This window comes from Stylophora pistillata, chromosome 9 (genome assembly GCF_964205215.1).
Source record: "Stylophora pistillata chromosome 9, jaStyPist1.2, whole genome shotgun sequence".
NCBI lineage: Eukaryota > Metazoa > Cnidaria > Anthozoa > Scleractinia > Pocilloporidae > Stylophora > Stylophora pistillata.
Genome location: NC_142527.1, coordinates 10,052,352 through 10,060,983, shown reverse-complemented (window position 1 = coordinate 10,060,983; position 8,632 = coordinate 10,052,352). Strand labels below are relative to the sequence as shown.

Here is an 8,632-nt window from a genome sequence, read left to right as displayed (position 1 = left end):
TATCTGATTCCTCTACCAATAATAAAAAATTTAGTTTTAATCAATCATATGATGGTTTACATGGGACAGTTTTTGAGGGAAAGAAACTCGATATTCCAGTGGTCAAGTTACATATTCCTACAACATATGGTTTTTGAAAAGGGAAACCCTCCCTTATTTTACTTTGCTAATTTGTGAAAATTTTTACAATATCTGATCAAAGAATCCATCCCATTGAAAGAGAAGTCTAAAACTTCCCTTGCAGTCAGAAAATGCGTTAAAAGGTGAGATGTAAGATAAACAAAGCGCCTCTTTTGTGTGTGCATGTTCCCATTCCTTGAATCGTGTTTGTCTCAGCTGACATCTGGCCTTTTGACACCTTGCCGTCACGTGTTTGATATTTGATTGACGTGGCCAAATGAATAAAGAGGCCAGCAGTACTCCTGCTTCTGGTGTCACTTTGTGTGAAGAATTCGTGAGGTGAAGTCGTATCAGCCCGTCCCGTGAATTTCTTGTAGGTTACTACTGTAGCTCGTTGTTCGCTCTCATGACGTGACTTTCGTCGAATTCAGTTCGTTGGTTTTCTTAATTTTCGTGTTATTTCTGCAGCAACGAACGAATATGGGCGATAAACCAGACGTGTCTGAGGTATCAACGTTCGACAAGAGCAAATTGAAGAAGACTGAGACACAGGAGAAGAACACTCTTCCAACGAAAGAGAGTGAGTCTTATTTCGCTTTATTTTACTTCCCAGGGAAATATTTTCGTGAGCTAAAGCTGAAAATACGACAGTGAAGCTGCTATTTGTTCCTTTAGGGGTGTGTCATCTGGGAAACACTCAGAACTCGAGAGCGAAACGTTTTTAAAATTCCGCACTGATTAATATTTCCAAGCTTCAATGCGCAGCGCGAGTCCCAAGCAGATCTTCTGTAATTTTTTAACTGGCTTCGTTTAAAATGCAAACAGCTAGACGGTTTTTTGACACACCCTCTCTGTTCTTTCGTTTCAGCAATTGACCAGGAGAAGACCAGCTAAGTCAAGAAATTATTGATATCGTGATTCACTAGTGTGTTGTCGATGCTATTCAAGAATTTTCGTCCTTCTTTTTATGTTTGCCTCTGCCTTGAAGAAGTTGTGCGTTTATAGAGAGATGAAGTTTGTTAGCTTTATGTCTGTGAACCCTAAATCTGTAAAATTTCAATTGTTATCAAATTTATGGGAAAACGAAAACCATCTCGTCGATTTCCAACACTTGATGTATTCGGTATTCGCTTTACACTCGTTGGTCTAGACAAACATAAATTGTAGTGAAATATTTTTGCACATTTTAAACAATAAAATTGAATAATGAACTTGGAATTTGCTGTTTTTTGTATAGAGAAATCGTAGAAGTTGTACTCTTTCGTAACCTTCGTACGATTGTGCGAGTCTTTATCGGACGTTCACACCTAAAAGATATTTCTATTATAGAAGGTATTCATTGATAGCAGTCGTAACGACGATTAAAGTCCCTGAGGACCTTGAGCGATAGCTTTCTTGTGCTAACTACGGCTTAGATTTATCTTTTCAATACTAGAAAGCCTTATGAAAGTAAAAGAATTTTTAAGATTAATTCCTTTTAAGGGAATTTGGCCAAGCGGTGTGATCTGCATTAAAGAACTTCCTGCAGGAAATGACACCTTAAAAGTATTATATTACCTTGGAGTTCAGTCTAGAATAATCCGCATGATCAAAATAGAATCTATAATTAAAGGAGGCTAGTATTTTTTATTTGATTTTATATTTTGTTTGTTCCATTTGTATTGCGACAAGTGTTTAAAATCTGTGAGGGACTGTTATGACATAATAATCACTTGAAACTAAAATGCCTTTAAACTCATTAGAATTAGGTTGTAAACAAATTGAGTCAAGGAAATGCATTAGCATTTACAGGATTGGGTAAGAATTCTGCACAGTCCCTTGCTGTGTCAGACATACAGTTTTTGGAAAAAGATGACAATATAAACAACTAAGTGCCTTTCGGACTATGGCTTTTTTATGGAGAAAATATGGGGTTGTGCGGAAATCTTGCTCAGGATTATTGAATGAAGTTACTAAGAAAGTTCAAACCTTTCAGCCATTGTGGAAAGGTTGCTTGGTTCTGAAAGATTTTTCATACTAGACCTTAGCTTTTATGATTTGTTTTCCCAGAGAAGGTCCCACTGAATTTACTCTATTGTCTTGTGTAAATTATGCTTATGTGTGCACACGAATAAGAGGAAATTGAAGAGAAACTGTTCTATCAGGTATTATCAGGTGACCATCATTCGGGAAACAAAAGCATACAAGCCAAATTGGGCTATTTGTAATGTAATAATTGCAACTATGTGAGGCACTTAAATACACTAGAATATGCAGAGAAATGCTCTGTTCACCTCAAGGAAGCAGTAACATGGCCTTTGATTGTTAGTGTCTGTGGTAGGTGATTAAACTCCATTGCTCAGCAGGACTTAATGGATGCATGCAGAAGAACGAGTCATTTATGCAATGAGTTATGTTTTAAAATAGAGGGGATATCAGGCAAGCAAAGGAAAACTTTTTGTTCCTTATTTGAAATTACCAATTGTGTTGTCCATAAGAGATAAAAGCATGAGTACCTCTGAACTTAATCACTTTACTCCTCTACTGCTTACTGGTAAAAGCAGCAGAATATCAAGTTTGTCTCACTCTAATGGCTTGCTTCGTTCACAAGTGTAACTCTTTTACTTGCACTTAGCCGACTTTGCCATGGGCAAATGCAGAAAAGTTGGAGAGACATAGAACAAAACTCATAACCGGAACACCAACTCACTTAGTAATCACAGGCACTTGAAAATCTGTTTTCTTAAGATATTGTTTCAGAAAAAAATTACATTCCTTGCAGAAGGGAAGATTGTAGGCCCCCCCAATCTCCCCATGCTAACATCCCAGGATATGAATTTTATGAGGCTCCAGACACTATGCACAGCTTAGGATTATAATTTTGTGTCAGATAACCTGACTGTGTCAGACAGTCTTTCAAGGGGCAGACATCCCATTGAAATGCTGAACTGAAACAGGGATCTTGTTACTTTCAGCAGAGAGTGCCTAGACTGTTGTTTTCTCAGTATAGTATCCAGTGGGGAATCACAACTACAGACACCTTAATGGAAAATGATGGATGTGTGATTATTAATTTGCCTAAATTGCACAGTTGTATTGTGTAGAGGCTGGGTAACATGGGTATTTGGGAAGGGGGTTTTGTGAATAATAAATCAACCCATTGCTGTATTTTATTCATAAGTTAGAAAATAAAGATGAAGAAATAATTCAAAGGCTTTTCATGTAATTGCCAACATTGCTTGATAATACAACCTTGTTAGGTGTCTGGGATTATTTTAAAACTTAATAATTTGAAGAATTCTCAGAACATCTTTTTGAACAAAGCGGTAATAAAAATGGTGGTTACTTTGGTTTAAAACTAATTCATTGCAAACAATAAATTAGCGTCTGCGTTGCGGTAAAGCCCAGATAGATTGCAAGCTGAACTTCAGGATGCGTGCTGGAATCCATTGTCTTTTCCGCAAGGAAAGTAGTATATGAGATCACAGCAGCGATGAAATCTGATCTGACCCGAAATGTTTGTTTTTGGGTGGTTTAACAATTGGCGCCATTCTTGCCAGATGATTAAAAAAAGAAACTTACTTACGCGAGCAGAATTTGCATTATCGAAACTTGACACATTCAAACGTGTATAAAACCACTTTCGCCTAAAAGGAAAGCTGTGCACTTTGTTATACATAATTTATGATAGGCCTAACACGCGGATTAATTGACGCTACGACTGCCTCGTATGTCATCTCCAGGTCTGTGAGAAACTTTTTTTTCACAGACTTGTGCGGAAACCGCATTAGCCCGCACCATGTGCGCAAAAAAATAACGCAATTGTTTCCTGACTTCAACCTCCCAGTATGTTAAAAACAAATAGTAACTTCGCATTCGTTATCTGAAATTCTACTTTTAGCAGAACGTCACAAATTGATTACATCTGCGGCATAATGAAATGGTGAAAGCTCGTATCCGCCATTAGCTGTGTCGCCAGTCTGTTTGTTTGTTTTGTCTTTCGGTTTCATTGGTGTATTTATTCAATGATTGACAAATGTAACAAAATTGATTTAGCCATTCGTTCACATTTATCGTTGGAGAATAAAAACGATCACAGAAAAAAAAATTAAGATATTGATAGCTTCATAGTACAAAAGTTAAAAGATAAGATTCATAGAGGAAAGGAAAAAAATAGTTGCATGGTAATATAAAATAGTTATTAGCGTTGGATACAAAAGTCGAAAACTTGTTCAATTTTTCGAAGAAGCCTTGGCTAAGTGTTTAAAGTCATAACAGACATTTGTTGTTTTAAGCATTTTTCCTTTTGTCTCTGGTGGAGACAAAATACCATAGAAGGAAAGAAAAATACTTCCTCTCGTATCTGACCACGCCCAAGGGAAAAGCTTTTCAAATAATCTTGGCTAAAATTATCTGTGGTTTGACATTTCAAAGCATTTTTTTTTAACCGGAGCAATTATTAAGAAGTTGGCCCTCTAGACGAGTATTTGCCTTCGAGCCAGACGGTTTTTTGTTGTTTGTCAGTTAATTTTTTTTTTCTTTCCTTTTACTCTCTACCATTTGTGTATTTATTCTCTGTGTTCGAAATTGAAAATTGACGAGAAGATTCCTGAAAATGCATCTTTTTATCTATTGCTTTCCTTTTTAAAACAGTCACGTATCTGGCTTGGCTGATCATGCAAGTTCATTCAAGTGCAATCAGTGGTAAGCCAGCTTCTTTGAAATCTCCTTAACTCACCGGAAATAGAACAATAGGTCCTTATTTGAAAAGCTGTTGGAATCCCGGTTGTAGTTTTTAAGTTCGATCCAAATATTCAAATTTTTGGTTAACGCAACTTTTGGACGGCTTACACTATGTTTCTTATGACAACAGTAATGAAATAAATGTGGTTGAAGACCTCTAAAACACAATAGTCTTTTTTGTTATTCAACGAACGCACTGCTACAGAAAAAATAAATTTCTGTTGAATCGCCCTTGTTTTGCAGTACCAGGTCACCACGGTCAGGGATCAGGGAACGAAGTTCATCAAAAGTTTCATCGATGCTGATTTGATCGATGATTGATGAGCACTAATCCAGGTTGAATACGCCCCCGGTGTGTCAATCTTATGGTCGGTTTTGTGCGTATATGCAGTTAGCAGAGGATGAGAAGCCTAATCGGGTTGGATTCCGAATAATTCTTTCCACAGCTTAATTCATAATACTACTTTAGTCGGGCCACGATTATTCAATCTACCAACGTTGTCTACTGCTGTACGGTTGAAGAACGACAATCGGCCGAGTTGTACGGGATTATTACAATGGATTTATTATCAACAGAGGGAGTGGATCAAATCTTCGCGATCTGGAAAATCGCGTGATGTAGACGCAGACAAAATGAGCGGCGAACGGTGTCCATCCTGTCGTCACCTGAAATGAACTTGATTTTCTTGTTATGGTAATTGATCGTGGCTTAGTCACATGACCCGGCCCCTGTTGGCTGTGTACAGATTTAAGCGTCTGATGTAAAACAACATCACTGACCTCACATGAGAGAGGAAAAAGATCCTCTAATATGGTCGAAGATCAACAGAAAAATTGACACGTAGGAAATATCATATCACATATTCAGGAGCTCCTGACATATTGCGGTGTCTTTACTTCCCACTGAGAGCTCAAGGTTACTTATCTTAAGGCGTGGCGACCATGCGTACTGAATTGCACGTAGGCGAGCCCTTCAGCAATATTAAGAATGTGTTTTTGAACACATTCATCTCGTTGATTTTTTTCCTAATTATTTTTAACTTAAACTACAGAAGTAACTTGAAAATCACAGATGACAAATTTAACACTAAGGTCACGCGATAGTAGAACAAGTTTAGAAGAACATTTTCGGCCAGACTACGCTAGCTCCCAGTTTTATTTAGAATTTATTCTTCTCGCCACTTTGAGATTGGTAAGGTAATCTTTGGCAATCTGAGCCGTCGAAAGAAGTTTTTTTGTGGCTAGTTGAGGGGATTGCAAACCCTCATGGCATTGTCAAAGGAATGGGATTTTCACCTCTTGCAATTGATCAAATTGTTTCCCAAAGCCCTCCAGTTAGGCGCGTGACCAGCCGCAACCAAGATCCTTTCTCGTGGGAGGAATAAAAGAGGACCCAGGAAAAGAGGTTGTCTCTTGATGTGACAAACCGTGTCGACATTGACAATGTGATGTTTGGTATTTTCTGGCCTGTGAGTCCAAATCGTTTCCATAACGTGGCACTGGACCGGAGAACTCGCCCGACGGACATCGTTGAAATGTACGACTGCTTGTGGTCTACTGTCTCCCTACCATAGGCTACCTATCATACCTCCCGTCTGGTGAATTTTCAATCAGCAATTATCCTATTTGAACTAGGGTGGGTGTGGGAGCTAGCCGGCATCTCGCATTTTGCTTGTTACAAATGAAACAATACTCTACTATTGATCCAGCTATAAAACTTCTCAAAACTGAGGCTCCAAGCTAAACTTTCTTCAAAGTTAGGCCCTTATCGATTGCGCTAGTAAAAGTAGCATGTTATGTTCTTAGCAATGCCCATTTTTTTTTTCGAATTATGCTCAAAATTATCCTCGTTTTTGAAAATTATGCTGCTTTTTCATGATGTATGCGGCTTAAAAATAAAAAAAAAACACAAAACTAGTCCAAAAACCAAAATTATTTATTTATTGTTAACAAAGCATCATATTTTCTTTATTTTGAGTTATACACTTGCTCTGATAAAACACAACTAACTTCATTCCAGACTAGAAGCGGTGACTTAATGTGTCAAATGTACGAAGTTAGTGGGAACTGGGACCGACGCAATCTTTACCTCTGGTGTGCCAAGTCCTCTAGACGACCAACTACGCAGTAGTGCGGTGACCTTCTTCCCCTCTCCTAGAAAAGTGAAAACAGACAGAAACATGGACAAAACTTGTAAATAGTCAATCTTAGAGACCAAGCAAGTCATGAATCTGGTAATGTTCCCTTCAAAAAACTAAAAATGTGCCGATTATGCTAATAGTGCTTAGGTCTTTATAGATTATGCTAGTAAAAGTAGCATATTATGCTAATAGCATTGCTTTTTTTTGGCGAAATTATGCTAAATAAAATTATGCTCTTTTTTCCAAATTATGCCCCTTTTTTTAAAATTATGCTCTTTGAAAAAATTGCAAATAAATCCAAAAAATACATTTTTTAATTAGAAGCCGTTGGTCTACAAGAAAGAAACGCCACAAATCCACAATGAAATTCAAGTAAACATGTGGTTCATGTTAACATGCACATTGGTACTAGGCTATAGGGCCTACAGTGTGACTTCCGGTTCCGGTGCACCCCAGACCCAGGCTCAGACCGTTTCAGACGCCACTCAGTGATTCACAGTGAACTACAAATGCTACTACTTGAACTAAAACTTAAAACATCAAATAACGTCACCAAGTGCTTGGGAGTAGAGATGAACAATGATCAAATTGTAGCATCAAAAATGATCCGATAATTGTCAAAATATACGAATTATGCTAGCATTGCTACTTGCCAGAAATTATGCCCGTTTGCTCAAATTATGCCAAAAATTATGCTAACATAATTTATAAAGGCCTAGCAGTGCTACATTTAGAAAAAGTGCAAAAATTATGCTCGTTTTTCCAAATTATGCCTAAACACATGCTAGCACAATCGATAAGGGCCTATTCAAAGTCGCCATAATGCGATCTTGCATCTTTTCATCCTCGCATCCTGATCTATGTTTCTGTCGCAATTTTTTTTAAGAGAAGATGACGAATTTATTGATAGCACTGTATGCAATTGGTAATACTACTTTAAACCTTTGATCCTTAAGGGTAAATAGCACCAAATTCTTTCTTACAATATCACCCGTGAATCACACACATAAAGGTCATGCACAAGAATAAAGGAAATGAACATTATTGATAGCACTGTCAGTGCAACCTTTGATCCTTAAGGGTAAATAGCATCAAATTTCTTCGTTCAATATCACCCGTGAATCACACATAAAGGTCACAAGAATAAAGGAAATGAACATTATTGATAGCACTGTCAGTGCAACCTTTGATCCTTAAGGGTAAATAGCATCAAATTTCTTCGTGCAATATCATCCCTGAATCACACGTAAAGGTCACAAGAACAAAGGAAATGATCACCAACCAGAGAAACTCTTGATTGTTAAACAAATTCTCCTTGTCAACACCTCGGGGAATGTTCAGAGAACAGTATGGAGAATATGCATACTGAGTGTGAAAGGTTAACGTACACAAGATTGTAAACGCCACTAAAGCTATAAAACGGAATAAATGGCTATGCCGGAACTGCAGGCGACCCCAACAAGTTTAGTCGCCAAGAATTTATTTATATTGTCCAAGGCAACTAAAACGGTGATAAATTTCTACGCAATACTTTTTATTTATTTATTTTTTTCCTTTATGATTTCAAGCACCCACTACCCAGGCAATACGAATTTTACATTTGTGGGAGATCCATGCCTGTGCGAGGTCCGGGACTGTCCAAATCACCA

At 37.6% G+C, this 8,632-nt stretch overlaps 1 long non-coding RNA gene across 1 annotated transcript; it reads left to right on the top strand.

Moving 5' to 3' along the window:
* The first annotated feature begins 338 nt into the window (after positions 1–338).
* Positions 339–6,774, top strand: LOC148723212 (uncharacterized). Its single transcript, XR_015991330.1, has 4 exons — positions 339–493; positions 589–700; positions 989–4,803; positions 5,086–6,774. It is a non-coding gene; the product is annotated as an uncharacterized LOC148723212 (long non-coding RNA).
* Positions 6,775–8,632: the final 1,858 nt, after the last annotated feature.